Source organism: Notechis scutatus, chromosome 3 (assembly GCF_049901735.1).
Source record: "Notechis scutatus isolate UNSWTSFEM ecotype Mainland chromosome 3, rNotScu1.2, whole genome shotgun sequence".
In the NCBI taxonomy this organism is placed as follows: Eukaryota; Metazoa; Chordata; class Lepidosauria; order Squamata; family Elapidae; genus Notechis; species Notechis scutatus.
In genome coordinates, this window is record NC_142011.1 from 106,999,091 (window position 1) to 107,015,691 (window position 16,601).

Consider the following 16,601-nt stretch of genomic DNA (forward strand, 5'->3'; position numbering starts at 1 on the left):
AGGCCATGAGTGGGGAAAGGTAGATCCCCATTGGCGCCATGGCCACATAGTCCCAGCAGAGATGCGGGGAGGCATGGGATTGTGGCTGGGCCTGGGTGGGGATTTAGCTTTCCCTGCTCATGGTGGCTGTCCTTTGCTTGCTGGGCCTGGACATGCTCTCCCACCTCTACAAGACTTTCTAGATGGCCATTTCACTTCCTTCGTGCTGGGTGAGCCTGGTGCTCTGGGCAGCTACAGCAATGGCCTAATGGATATCTGCAAGCTGCTGATGACCTTGGTGGTGGCAGTAGACCATAGCAGTGCCAAAGTGTGAGGGGGCTTAGGAGATGACCAGCAGCGACCCCTGGTTGCAACCACAAGCCAAAACAGATGGGATGGAGTCAGGGGTGGGATTCAAATTTTTAATAACCGGTTCTGTGGGCGTGGCTTAGGTGGTGGGGTGTGGCTTGGTGGTCATGTGACCGGGTGGACGTGGCTTGGTGGTCATGTGACTGGCTGGGCGTGGCCAACTCAATATCACTCACATCGAAGCACGCATCTCCTCGCCTGGCCTCTCATGACTGTGGGGATGCTGCAACAGTCGTAAGTGTGGAAAATGGTCATAAGTCATTTTTTTCAGTGCCATTTTAACTTTGAATGGTCACTCCACACAAGCAAAGTACCAGCAAAGGAGGGGGGGAAAACTCCAGAGACGTTCCTGAGACAGGAAGTCTAGTCCTGCCAAGAATGTAATAAGGGTTAACGGAGAGGCAGTTTTTGTAAGCAATACCAGAATGTTTCCTTCCTGCCTTCCTTACAGGATTAGGCCAGTAATTTCTTCTAACAACCGGTTCTCCGAACTGCTTAGAATGTTAACAACCGGTTCTAGCAAATAGGTGTGAACTGGTACAATCCCACCCCTGGATGGAGTAAATTGTGATGGTGTCTGGCAGCAGCCGCCCCATACCCTCCTCACCTTGTTTTGGCCCACAGTGGCAGCAATAGCAAGAGGCAGAGGTGCAGAGGAGAGGCACGCGGTCTGGCCTGCTGGATGCACCAGGCAGTTACTTGCCTTATCCCAGCCACATGGGATGGATCAGGTGCGCCTGGTGGTTCCCCTCCCCAACTCTGCCTGCTGCCGCTGCTGGTAATGCTGCTGCCACACCTTCTTTTTGGAGGGCCAGCTGTGGAGCCCCTGCTGCGGAGCCCTTGCTGCTGGACATCTCCCCCCTGCACACATACATCTGCACACAGGAGATGGACACACACACTGGGATGGGTGGGCCGGGCATGTGTGCCTGCCGGGATGGGATGGGCTAGGCCAAAGCCATGTGGGCTGGTTCCTTACCGCTTCCAGGATGGCTTGTGGGGCCAGATCCAACCACATCACAGGCTGCATCCAGACCTCGGGCCTTGAGTTTGACACCCCTGTTTTAAATGGTGATTTAATTATTATGCAGCACTTGGATTATAAGACTAACTTTAAAAGAAATATTATTCATCTAAAAATTATAATATTGAATTATTTTCAAATATAAATGGATTTTTTTTACTATGTGGGGCACTATGAAAGGTGCGATTAGAAGACATACCATAAGCATTTTACGAAGAAAGGATTAAAAACAAAAAAGGTTGAAAAGCAAAAGCTCGAAATACTGACATTTTCATTTATTGGTAACATAGTTTGGAAATCGTTCTTCAAAATTATTAGCTCCTGAGGTCAGAAAAAGAATAAAAATTTTATTAACAGCATAAACCAAAAATTAGGTCCCATTAATCAAGCAAAAAAGATATATAGAATGTAATTATACAAAATTATTTCTCCAGTTATACATCCACCAGTTCTGAGGATAATGGGATCATAAACTCACAAAAAGTAATGAATGAACATAAAGATTATCTTAGTGAAGTTATAAGTGGAGATGAAATATGCAGTATCATAATATTTTCAAATAATATTAAATCCTGAAGATTCAGATGGACTAGAAATATTTTTCAAATATATATCAGCATCAAATACCGAAGTCTGCTCTTTTCTATTCTGTATGATCTCAATATGGAAGGGTTAGGAAAGAAGATAATATTGATAGAAAACAACAAGACTCAATTTAAAAAAAACTGACAATATCTTCTTGTTATACTCATTTTTATTGAAAATGCTAATAGAAATATAACACAATTTGAAATTTGAATTGCATTCATTTTAGCTAGTTATAGATTTAGAAGTTACAATTGATGGACTGCTTGATGCATTAATCACTTGCTGTTTGTAAAGATAATTTCAGGAAGTTTCATATTCATCTATTTGAATTTTTAAAAGTAAGAATTACTGAGTTCAGGACTAACTAAAAATATAATATAATATCTTTTAAGCAAAATTAAAACTGAATTAAAGTCAGGGTAACAAGTTTCAATTTTATTCATTGATAGAATATTTCCAAATGAGTATTCTTCCTTTGTTTTTACTTTTGTTTCACCCTATCCTATTGCATTGCTTATTTTTTGGTTTGTATTTTGCACCAAATTTTATATAAAGCTATGAACACCTACAATATAAAGAAAAGCATGGCTGAGTTTAACCATATAAAATTTGAAATGTTACTGTGATCTCCTTCAAATTAAGATAATTCATTCACATTAACAAAGTTGATTTGATTCCTATTAAAGGGCATTATTTCTCTCCAATGTTAAGAAAATTATTCTATTTGCGTCAAGCTATTTTTTTAAAAGAATCTTAGACTTTCGGAACTAGTGGAAACAACCTTTAGTTTCTGACCTCTCCCATCTTATTTTATTCCTTCATCACTCCCCTTTTTTTTAAAGACCAAAGGTGATATGTTCAGTAAAAAGAACAGATGTTACAGAACTTGAGACTAAATTATTGATGGAAACCTGATGTTAATGAATACATTTTGTAAAAGGATATCAACAAGTTTCAACTACAGTAAAACTGAGAAAAGCTGTGTGGAAAGGGAATTTCACGAAGGCAGTAGTGTCACAAAAAACAGGAAAAGCCCAAGGGGAACATCAGGTCAGCCAGAAAACAAACTTACATAGGAAAAGGAATCAAATAAAAAGTATTAAAGAATCCCTATAGACAAAAGCCTAAGTAATTAAGAAAACTAGACAAATAGGAAAAGGAAACAAAAGGTAATTTAGAAAACCCTTACAAACACAGGACATACCAAATAAGCAAAACAAACAGACAAAAGACACAAAATATAAATTACAAAAGGGACAGACAGGAGATTGCCACAGAACAAATATGAAAAACTATCTTAAAGCTAAAAGAGATTACAGAAAACCAATAATACAATCTGGCCACCCCTGGAGTTTGCCCTCCGGCGGAAATAAAGACAAACTCAAACAGGATTTGAAACATTAGGCACAAATACAAACACTCACACAAAATCAACTTACAAAGGGAGAAAAGGGTATAAAAAAACCAGGGACTTACCATAAGAAGCTAGCTAGCCCAGGAACGCAGACTTCTCGCTGTTCTCCGCCTTCCTGAAAAATAAAAAGATCCAGCTTTCAAGCAGTTGTCCATATCCTAGTGCCGGAGCTCTCCCAGCGGGAAAATCGAATCCTCGAAAGAAAGGCATTTTGACACCTTTCAACAGCTGCTTAATTCCTTCAGATTCAGAAGACCCTGCACCTCATCATTTATAACAATTAACCTTAGTAAGGCTGGTAGCCTGAACGGAAGAAAAGACAGAACAGATAAACCAGCAAACAAAGCAAGAAGATGGGAAGGAGAAGATGATAAAGATAATAATGACTGATGAAATAAACCAAGGAAAAGCACTTTAAAAGATTTAAAAATGGAATCAGATAATCTGGAAAATACTTTTGAAAAGGAGATAGGGGTTTGGGTGGATACTCTGGAGATCTGGCAGCTTAAGAGGATAGAGATGGGAGAAATATTCAGTCTGAATGGTGAAGACACAAATGTTGATAAAGATCCAAGAGAAGAGTATGGGAGGTTGAAAAAGCGTATTATAAGGTATGTTTAAATAATAGGAAGACTGGTATTTTTGAATGGCGCACTGTGACTTTGAACAACCAAATAATGAAGGGCTATGCCTTATATAAACATGATTAGAATAGAGGTAGAAATAAGAAATAAGGGATATATATATATATGGTATTCAGCTTTGTTCGGGTATTTTCCCAAGTCATTACAGTTGTGCTTTTAAAGTTGTAGCAACGTTTTGGCAGAATCTCATCTGCCATCATCAGGCTTCTGTATTGTGTTCGTCTGTGAGTCAGACTTTCAAAGGCTGTCAAAGCACAACTATAATGACGTGGGAAAATACCCGAACAAAGCTGAATACCATACATGTAAATACCCGCGAAAACTTAAGAATGAATATATATATATATATATATATATATATATATATATATATATATATATACATACATACATACACATACACATACACATATACATACACATACACATACACACATACATATACATATATATATATATATATATATATATATATATATATATATATATATATATATATATGAATAAAAGTAATAATTTGATGGAAAAGATTAGAAGGTGAAAGATGGTGCTGCCATGTATGCTTATAACATTATTGGCATTAAAATGGAATATTGAAATATTGAATAACTACTTTAAAAACAACATATATACTAATAATAGGATTATATAATTTGATTAATATACTATTATGATTATCATTATTGATGTTTGTATCAAAATGAATTATACCCAGGGTCCACACTGTTCATGTATTGATATTGATGCATATTTTTAAAAAAAATCTAATAAAACATTAAAAAAGAAATATAATTTTATGTTATTTTATTCTGTTTTACATATTTTATGTATTAAGGTCAGTCATGCCCCTGATGGGGAGGAACACAAACAGCTGACAGGGAGTGGGAGTGTGGCTCCATTGGCTGTGGAGGAAACTGGGGAAGGGCAAAGTCCAGATGGGCAGAGCAGGAAAGAGATAGAACAAGGGAGACAGAATTCAGAGGAAGACCCAGGCCTACCCCTCTCTTCATTCTGGCGTATGCAGGAATGGAGAAGAGAGCAACATGAGTTACATGGGTTACGGGGAAGGAAAGGGCCCTGTTAAGCCTGGATTCCCCAACGGGTGTTAAGGAAAACAAACAAAACAGAACGTGCAGCGAAGTCAGATAGGAAGACAGGTAAATGTGTGAGATAAGTTTTTCTAGTTAACACGCAGTAAAAATACAGATACGCTTGTGCTATCAAGAATATAGTTTATTCCATTTAAGAATTATAGCATAGTCAAATGTAACGGTCCATTAGTCATATATCAATTTCAGTCAAGTCTTGTCAGGGATACTTTATTTGCAAAGTCCGTGTTGAATAGCCAATGTCAGTTCACTTACAATAAATCAGTCCAATCTTTTTACTATCTCTCCGTTGAGAAAAATCAACACTCCTCCTTCTCTCCCCGTTTCAGCAAGAATGCAGTCATCAATCCATTCAGTAATTAGGGATCAGTAAGACAGAGAGAGCGAGCTGCATTGCCTCGCTTCTTATATAGTGCTTTTACAACCACACCCTTAATTACATTCTTGCTGTTAAAGTTACACACACTTTAACTAACAAACCATGATACCATATTTATTATTTTTACCCAAACCAGTTAGGGTAAACAATGTTATCCCTAACAGGCCCTGATTCCCTTCATTAGCCACAGCTAGGAAGAGAATTTAAAAGAAATGCATGCTGAATGCGGCAGCTGCTGGGAGCAAATGTGAGTTTATCTTGTGTTGACTTTGGTTATCTGTGTTCCTGGCATCCTCCCAACCATGTTGAGATATTGCAGTGCCTTCACATCTGGAATTCTTGCTCCTGCCCTGGCGGACTAATTACCTCATTTTGCCTTGATTGGACTAATAGTTACAGTTTGTTGACCACATTTTGGACTTGATTCCTGGGAGAGTTTTTCTTCAGCCAGAAGGTAACCAGGACATTGGGGGCAAAGTTGGAGCTAATAAAGGGACTCCTACTGATTATCTGACTGTGTTGCCTTTGTGCCATGCCCCAGGTCATCACAAGGTCTTTGTAGCCATGGAATGAGGTATCACCAATATGCTGATGATACCCAACAATATATTTCTACCCCTGATGAAGTATTTTAATATTACATTTATTTATATATCACATTTGTAAACCGTCCATCTCACTCACAGAAGTAGCAATAGCACTTAGACTTTTATATTGCTTCATAATGCTTTATTATAGTCCTCTCCAAGGGGTTTACAGAGTCAGCATATTGCCCCCAACAATCTGGGTCTTCATGTTACTGACCTCAGAAAGATGGAAGGCTAAGTCAACCTTGAGCTAGTCAAGATCAAACTACTGACAGTGAGCTGAGTTTGCCTGCAGTACTGCATTCTAACCACTGCACCATCACTGTAAATGATGCTGTTGACATCCTGTCTTAGACTATGATGGTTATGGAGTTTGGTTGGTTCAAGATTGAGTTGAGTTTTGGTTTCTTGAGACCAGCAGGGAATTTACTATCCTGGAATGCTATGGCCCTGGAACTGAAAAAGGCCATACAAAACCATGAGTAGAAACTTCAGCTTCAAATATGGAGAGAATTTTTCCAACAATTATGCCACCATGAAGAGCCACAGGCACCACCAGCAGGTCTATCTTATTGGAGCACTAGAAAATTAAGCTTCAGATGCTAAGCCTAGAAGACATGAAGTATAAGGGATTTGGAAGTAGTGGAGATCATGTCAGTCATCAACTGCAGTCACTGTATTCACTCATTTGGCAGTCAAAGAAACAAAATATTATAATCCTTATTTTGTAAAATGAGAACAGCTACAATGCAAAGCTACTGGGGCATAAGCCTTTTACCTATCATTTGAAATATTTTTATCCAACTATGTTTCCAAATATGTATATTTCAATAGAATATATTTGCTAGCTTTCTGGAAAACACTGAAAACCGAACACATGGTCACCAAATCATGTGTCACTGTGCATGTGTTACTTCCAGCAACTATGCCTCAATTCCAGGTTTGAAATTACAGTCTGCAAGGCTCTGTAATCTTATTCCTACTTTCAATGTCATACAGTAGTCAATGCTGTAATGAGGAAAGTTTCTGAGAGAAAGCAAGGAGTACAGAATGAGGAAACCTACTATATAACCAGTTTCAAGCCTGCTGACCATGGTGTAATATTTGCAGATAGCAGCACAGATGTCACAAACAACTACATAGATTGTTCACATGGCAGCAGTAAAGAAATTGAAGATGATCTGAAAAAAACTAAGGCTGAATTTGAACGATGTAAAATAAACAACTCTTAATCTAAGAACACAGAAAACCAGTACAAGAAATATCCAGAGTCCAGTATCACCCACAGCAACATATTGACTCTAGGGTCAGACATACTAAAGAAGAAGGAAGCCCATTTCATCATCCAATCAAATCTCTGATGTAGTCTAGAGGCAGAAAAAACTAACTTGAGGTAATTCAATAACATTTGCAAGATTTGTACATCTACCAAAGGACACTCAGGAAAACTCACATCACTGTGCTGCTTAGGTATTCATTTTTACAAGTGCTGTAAAATTTATAGTGCTGCTGAAACAACCCAAAATGGCTTACTTAGGTTCCTGCAAACTAGCTCTCTAAATTGCAAGCATTTTGTTTTTAAGATATTTGAGCACAATCACTGAAGTTAAGCACTTGTAAATGATATTTATTTTAATGAAGACATTTAAATATGTCTCCATTTAACTGTCCTAATGAAATCAATCACTAAGAAATGGATTGTATGTTTTTCATTTCATTTTTTTGCTGTGCATTCTCCCATCTCCCAATACAGGAATGTAATTTTTCCTATTATTCTTCTAATTATTAATTCTGGTATGATCTTGCCTCCTTTTCAAATGGCCTGCAAATTAGAGCCTCTTTTCCTTTGAGTTAAGTATGCCCTCTGGTGGTCAGAGACAATATTTCTGAAATAAACATTTTCTGAATACATTTCCACGCCATTAAGGTTGGTCCAAACACCTCTTCGTTGTTCTTAAATATTTAAATGCTGATAGATAACAACACTGTTCTAATAATGTCAGCTGGCATCAAATCAAATAAAGTCAAATCTTGTATGGTTTGTAGTTTGTCCCTTAACCAATGGTTATTGTTTCTATAGTATTTGGTGTATTGTTGTTTCATTGTATGGTATTATTTTATATTACTCCCTATATTACATTTTAGTTTTAGTACTTCTAATTCTTTGAATATTGCCTAGAGGAGACAACAAACAGATGAACAAATATGCAGCACCCTGGCTCATTCCATGCAAACCACATTTTACAGAAGAGATAACATTGATTCATTCCTTCAAATACAACAATAATTGGAAATGTGAGCATGAACTTCATCTATTTTAGATTATTTCAGAGTCTTTTATTCTTTTTTTGTGAAACTGGCATGCTGCAAAGAAAAAGGAGAGCTTTCGAGATCAACTTTACTTCCAGGAATGCCTTTAAGCAAGAAATGTCCCCCATAGCCTTCCATTGAGCACAAAAATCATAGCATCACCTCAGTCCTTTCTTTGGAAGTGTGTCATTCATCCATTAAGGGAAAAAAGTAAGGTAAGCTGGGATGAAGGAGGCATTCTAAAAGGTCAGATTTGTGGCAGGCAAAACTTCCTATGTTGAAATGAACAATTAAGCTGTTGTTTAATAGGCCGTGCATCCCACAGAATACGTTTCTTAAACAGAAAAGGTCACTGTGGTAATCATTCACAAAAACATAGAGCATGCAACATATTCTCACATGGTCACCAGCCCAAAACCATTCCCCAAACAGGACAAGAAGGAGAGACACAGAGACAGGGGTGCCAAAAGACCTATTGTTGCGAGAGGTGAAGCAGGAAATGCTTTCCCTTCTTCACTTAGAAACCCTGGGATCCCTTCTTACCCAGTGGTGGGATTCAAATTTTTTTACTACTGGTTCTTTGGGCGGGGCGTGGTGGGCGTGGCAGGGGAAACGTACTGTAAAATCTCCAGCCAGAAGTGGTATTTGCCAGTTCTCTGAACTACTCAAAATGTCCGCTACCGGTTCTCCAGAACTGGTCAGAACCTGCTGAACACCACCTCTGCTTCTTACCCAGTGGTGCAATTCAACCGGTGTAACAACTGGTTCGGTGAGCTCACTCTTCACATGCGTGCATACAGCATTTAAAAAAACCCATTTTCAGCTCTAATACTTACTGCAGTCCCTGTGAATAAAACAGCTAAGGTGCAGGAAACTGCTTTGCCACGTGAATCAGCTGTGCTCTAAAACAACGAAATAAAACACAGGAAAGAGCAGGGGCAGGTGGATGGGGCCATGCTCACCAGAACTACCGGTTTGCCCGAACCGGTCCCAACAGATAGAATCCCACCCGTTCCTATCCCTTGTAAGTTTTTATGAAGAGAAAAATATGGTGACTTTTAGCTGCTGTGTATTTTATGCTGCCTTACTTTGTGCTGTGATGCATATGCTGACCATTTGGTACCTTCTTGGAAATTTCTTATTATGGGGACAAAATTATTTCTCTCACTGTAGCAATTCCTATATTAAAACAGACACCTTCTGTAATTGAAGAGGATGATGGGTCAACAGTAAAGAATTATATTTAAAAATGGCTGCTTATTGAACTGTATTAGTAAGAAAATGAGGCAAGACACTAGTTCTTATTTCCAAACTGCTTCTAATCTTACCCTTAAAAATCCAATCCTGTCATTGTTAATGTTTAAGGTTTGATGTTGCTTTTCAGTGCCAAGCCAGTATGTGGTAAGATCTTCCTTGTACATGACTTAAATGTACATGAGGTGATCAGGTGTGAATAACAAAGATTTGAGTGAAAGTTCCCCTTTTAGAGATTGTTAGGAATATGAGTCACCTAACAGCTATTTGGGTTAGAAATATATAAACCAGGATAGACATTTTAAAACTGTATCTTTAAGAAAATGCAAAACTGTAATTAGGTGTGGTTTCTCAAACGGCCATAAAATGGAGCCAGAAACCTGGATTGTCTTAGTCTTAGTCTCAGAAGAGAGTGTGACTGAGTATCTCTGTTTCCTTCTGTTGGAAAGTATTGCCGTTCCTCCATTTCTTCTAATTGACTGATATTACTGGATTTAATGTAAGTCTATTACTGAACTGTTTTTGACACTGGACTTTGATATTTGGATTATCCCTGGATTGAAAAACTGACTGATTTACCTGTGAATGATTTTGGATTGCTTATTTTGGACTTTGCTTAAACCTTTCTGGAAGTAAAAACCTACATTTACTGTACAGTGTATCTGTGTGCTCTGTGTGTATTATTCCAACACTACTCTCTATACGTCTCCCTGTATGCACTCATTCTCCTAACGGGGAATTACCTCAACAGAGATTGTGATCCGGTGTGGACAGAACTGGTTGCTTTGGGGATGTGTGGCCATGACTTCAGGACAGGTGTAGGTGGGATGGCAGCCATCATTTGAGTGCCCTTGGGGGCTTTCAGAAGCTTTCACAGGTAACTGGATGTCAGATTATCTGACTGAAGCTGAGTATAACAGATTAACAGAGCTGGAAGGGAATTTATAGGTCATCTAGTCCAACCCCCTGCCCAAGCAGGAGACCCTACACCATTTCTGACAAATGGCAGTCCAATCTCTTCTTGAAAGCCTCCAATGATGAAGCTCCCACAACTTCCAAAGTAAGTGGTTCCATTGGTTGATTCTTCTGTCAGAAAATTTCTCCTTGTTTCTAGGTTGAATCTCTCCTTGATCAGTATCCATCCATTGTTCTCTATCTGGCCTTCGGATGCCTTGGAAAATAGCTTGACCCCTTCCTCTCTTTGGCAGCCCCTCAAATATAGGAACACTGCTATCATGTCTCCCCTGGTCCTTTTCTTCACTAGACTAGCCATGCCAAGTTCCTGTAACCGTTCTGCATATGTTTTAGTTTCCAGTCCCCTAATCATCTTGGCTGCTCTTCTCTGCACTTTTTCTAGAATCTCAACCAGAGGTGGGATTCAGTTGGTTCGGATCTATTCAGGCAAACTGGTTAAGATTTTGCGCAGTTCAGAGAACAGACTGATACCACCACACCACACCCTTCCCAGCCCCTCCTTATCTCACCTCGCCTGCCTTGGCCTGTGCCTAGAGTCACACCCTTGGCATAGCTGCTGCTGCTCTCGTGCTCATTTGCTCATTAGCTTGCCTCAACCCCGCGCATGGCCTATCATTCTGCCTCACGTATCTACCTTCCTTGATCTTCGCTCCTCACCCAGCTGCCTCCACCATGCCCGGGCCTACCTTTATGCTGCCTGAACTGCCTGCCTTCCCCGATCTCCTGCTGACTTCGCTCCTCGCTCAGCAGCCTCCCCTATGCCCTGGCCTACCTTTTTCCACCCTTTCTACCGCCTATGCCTTCCCCAATCTCTGCAGGCTCCCACCCAGCGCGCCCTACATTTCTCCTCACTTTCTTCCACCTATGCCTTCATTGATCTCCTACCTGGCTCCTATTAGAGTTCTCACCAACTGGTCTCTCCAGCATTTCCACACTGAACTTTGGAGCCGCCTGGGCTCCCCCACCCACGCGCCCTACCTTTCTCCTCACTTTCTGCCACCTATGCCTTCCATGATCTCCTACCCAGCCCCTTTGTTGGATGCGGAGCCTTCACCAACACTGTTCACACATATTAAAAACTAAAATAAAAATATATATGAAAAAACAATATAGGTAGCTAAAAATGCCAAATCTAATCTAAACATCTGTCTGACAACCATAACAACTGATAAATGTGGGGGAACAGGAGGCCAGATGAATGGGCAGCCAGGCAGCAAGGCAAGTGGCTGGGCAAGGTAGGAGGGGAGGGGTGAAGAAGAGGCAAGGCGCCCCTTTACGTGAGTGATATCAAGTTGGCCACACCCACCCAGTCACATGACCACGCAGCCCCTCCTACCCAGCCAGTCATTTGGGCAGAGAACCAGTTGTTAAATTATTTGAATCCCACCACTGGTCTCAACATCTTTTTTATAGTGTGGTGACCACAACTGGATGCAGTACTCTAGTGTGGTCTTACTGAGGCTTTATAGAGTGGTATTAGTACCTCACTTGATCTTGATTGTATCCCTCTGTTAATGCAACATAGGTTTGCATTGGCTTTTTTGGTTGCCGCTGTACATTGCTGGCTCATATTTAACTGGTTGGGATGAACATCCTTGAATGGTGCGGGAGTGTGAATGGATTTCCAGAAAAATTGTAGACTACAGGAACCCTTTCATTAATTTCAAAAAGGCTCCACACCCATTTGCACTACCAGGTGATCCTGAGGACGCAGGGAAACCTTCACGTGGTCTCAACGACTCAATAGAAGAAAGCAAATGACCAGCTGTCTGCAAAGAATATAAATTCTTCCATTCCCCACCCTCCAGTCAGAGCTGAAGAAGCTTCTTGGATGAGCTTAATGTCTTGTAAAGAAAACAAGAAAGTCCAGTTGCTTCTTGAAAAAGCATGTTTTGGACAACCGTGACCTGGTTGACTGAGGATCTCCATAGACATTTAGCTATGCACTTTGGGATGAACATCCTCGAATGGTGCGGGAATATGAATGGATTTCCAGAAAAAATGCAGACTACAGGAACCAAAAAGGTTCCAAAAAGACTCCACACCTTTTGCACTATTTAGGTGACCCTGAGGACCAGGCAAACCCGCAAGTGGCCTCAATGACTCTCTAAAAGAATGCAAATGACCAGCTGTCTACAAGATATATAAATCCTTCCATTCCACACCATCCAGTCAAAGCTGAGGAAGTTTTCTTTTACTTAATCTGCTACAGTACTTAATAAAGGCTGAAATCTCCTCATTAATTGGTGTGTTTATTTGTTTGGATCCTCAAAGAGCCCTTTATTTGGCCCCTGGGCCATTGCCTGATACTTGGCCAAAACCACCACACATAGAGAGATACATGAACATAGTACATTTGTCATATCAGATTTATTTACTTTGAATAACAAAGTAAATTTACAATCAAACAAAGGAGCCACCCAAATAAATTTACTATTCAGAAGCAAGTGTGCCAAGATCACTGGCAAACCAGGCTCTCACCAGAAATCAACTGTATCCATAAGATATCTGGGACGGACCACCAGAATGGATCTATCTTTGCATACGCAGCCCAAAGCAGGCTGCAGTACTACCAACCATCAAGCCACACTGCGGCACATGCCAAGGATAGGAAGCTTTGCTTGCTTTTCTACCCAGTGACTTCCTCGGCAGATCAAAGACGTTGGAGAGGAGAACAAGCTCCTTGCCACTTTCTCTGTAAGGGAAGAAGCCAGGCTCCGCTCCCCCCATGCGAAATGGAGCACATCATCTCCATGCCAGGAGCAGCCTTCCTCCCAAGACATTTTTCCAAGAGCCAAAGTTCTGGGGAGGCTTGCTGATTCTGCAGCAAGAACAGCTAGTATTTTGTTGTTGTTGTTAGTTGTGAAGTCGTGTCTGACCCATGGACCAGGTACCAGCAAATAAAGCCTTCCATTCGAGGTTAAGCTAAAAGAGCTTGCAAAAGATCACATAATACTGTGTTACATCACATCTTGCCAAATGACCTCACCTAATGGTTTCATCTACTGCTGGTATTAAAAAAGAGCAGCAATGGACCGTGCTATTCATGTGCTTACACAGTGCTTGGAGGCTTTGAATTTCAGATTAGGGAGAGACAAGGTATACCTCAACCCTGATTCTCAGTGGGGTAAGCACTCCTGAGACAGCTAGTAGGCAATTTGGGTTCCCTCTGGACTCACAACTGTTGCTCGAGGAGTGACTGGTAGCTGTGGCTGGCGGGTTTTGCACAGAGCCATCTCCTGCATCAACTTTGCCCATTCCTAGACTGAGAGGATTTGCTCACAATCCCTCACAACTTGGTCCCTTTGCAACTGGATTCATGTAACATGCTGTACAGCTAGTCTTCTTTTGGCTATCATGCTGCATGGACTTTCAGCTTTTTTCTCAGGTTTAATACTAAGGGCTGGTTATCACTTTTCAAGCCACAAATAGCACAAAGACAGGATACTTTCAAGGCAGCCTCTCTCACTTTAATCATCTCTTTTTAAAATTAATTGCTATTGTTAATTTATCGTTTGTTGCCATACTCCAGATTTCATTATACCACTCATTTCTTTGAATATTCCAATTTTGTCCCCAATATTTAGCCATCACTAATTAAGCTGCCATTATCAAATGTACAATCAATTCCTTTTTTCTTTCATTTATATCCTGTTTTTCCACCAGCAATGATAATGCAATCCTCGGTGACATATCTGAATTTACATTTAAAAGTAAATAATTATAATGAAGTATGGGGGGATTTTATAAAAACAGTGTTTGTGGAAAGCAAAGGGAATAAACCTACTCAAGAATATACACTGTTTTGGAGAGGATAAGAACACAATTGGAATATATTATATACCTTTTAGTTGTTATAGAAGAAATATAAGAATAAAAATGGTCTCAGCGGTGTGTGCACTGTAATATTTGTATTTCCCCGCTTTTTGTATTTAGATATATATGTATTATATGTTTGTATTATTTGTATTCAAAATAAAAAAACATATTAATAAAAAAAACCCAAGAAGGCCTCTCTCTGAAGGTACATGCCCATCCGACTAGATAGAGCTAGATAGAGCTAGATAGAATGAGTGCCTCAAGGTCCTTTCGCTTAGATGTTGTCATCCAGTGAGACCTAGTTAGCATTCCTTTCCCAAAGCCGTCCCTGTCAAGTGATAGAGGATTTTCTATGACACCCAGCACCCTCCACCCTGAGTGATAAGGGCACCGCAAGTAGTCGGTTCTTCCACCAATACATGGGGTAAGTTGAGACTAGAGTTCAGAAGGTGTGGAGGGAGAATGGTACAATACATTGTATGGTTTGTGGTTACTATCTTTTTGTTGGCTTTTATATTTTATTGTTATGCACTGACCTGCCCAGGGATGTTGCGTGTAAGATGGGTATCCACATCAGTCTCTTAAATAAAAAGAAGAGGTCACTACTGTGTGATCTGCTGTCCAACAACAAAATCAAGCTGACTTCCGGTTGCGTTTCCTTTGAGGATGGACTGAAGACCGCGATCATGTGTGGCTTCGATCCATGTTGTACTTGTTGGAGAGCTCCAAACGAGGCTAGAACCACCCTGGAGGGGTGGGGAAGAAGGGGGAGACCACCTGTCAGGTCGAGGGGAGCCACATCTCCCCTCCTTGGCTAGGTAAATTCCCCCCAAAGACAGGCTGCAACGGTGGTTAAATATGGCCACCCTAAAGAAGGAGAGCTACCTGGGACAAAGATTGTGCAGGAGTGATGAAGAAGCAGACAATGTGGAGACCAGGCAAATTAAGCGCAACATCTGAATATAAGGTTTAAAAATTTAAAAAGACTTTAAAAAAAAGATTAGAACAGCGGCGACCAGAAGAAAAAAATAGGAGACAAGTGAAAGTGCTTTGAACAGTAAAAGAAGTAAATCGAAAGAGGGAAACATCTGTGTAAACTGGATTATACTAAATTATATAATTGGCACTAAACAGGCACACTTAAAAGCTGTTGAAGGTGACAAAAGGAAAAAATATACAATAATTGGATTTACTGGACTTTTTTAATTTAAAAGCTTTAAAAGGGAAAGGAAAGTGGAAAGAAAAGGTGGAACTTGGATATAACAGAGAGCGCCACCTAATGGTAAAGGAAAACTTTCAATAACTTTTTTTAAAAAAAGTATTTGGTTCCATAAAGACAGAATCTGAAGTAAGATTTTTGAAACAATAAGACAAAAACCCTGAAAAGTGAATTTTATTATATGAAGGAAGAAGAAAGAAGTTTGAACTGAGAATACTAGGTGACTTTGAGGAAAATTTAAAACTCAAGCGAAGGAATTTAACAACAAAATATATGAACAGTTGACTATTTTGACCCTGGAAACCTGGAATAGGACTTAATAGAAGTGGATGGTTAGAAGCCGGATTAAATTAACTACCGGATAACTGGACTGGATTTAATTATTGAAGAAAGAGTTAAAAGAAAAATTAAAAGAGGTGCACACAAATGGCAGAATACTTTTTGGAGTTAAAATCAGACTTAAGAAGTATAAGGGAAATTATATGGGAAAAAATGGAATTCTGCAGTATTGGTTTGCAAATGCTAGAAATGGCGTCGTTGGAGAACAAAGACTATCAAGGAGAACCAGAAGGGAAGGAATTGATTAAAGAAGAGGCCAGCTTAAATAAACAAATGGCACAATGAACATTGAAATGGGGGGGGGGGACATGGAAATTAAAAATTGGAGGTTTGAGGGGACAATTAAAGAGGTAAGGGTTAGGAAAGTCAAATGAAGAAAAAAGAAACAGCAGAAAGGGGAAATACAGGAGAAAGTTCAAAAGAGGGAGGGGGATAAAAATGGAGTCAGAAATGGAGGGGAAAATAAAAAAATAAAAAAGTAAAGGAAAAGAGGAATAAGGGAAAGGACCAGAAAAGAAGGGGATATAGAAAGCCAAAAAGAAAAAGAAAAGAAGACATATGGCTAAAAGACCTAGAGATAATGGGTGAATTG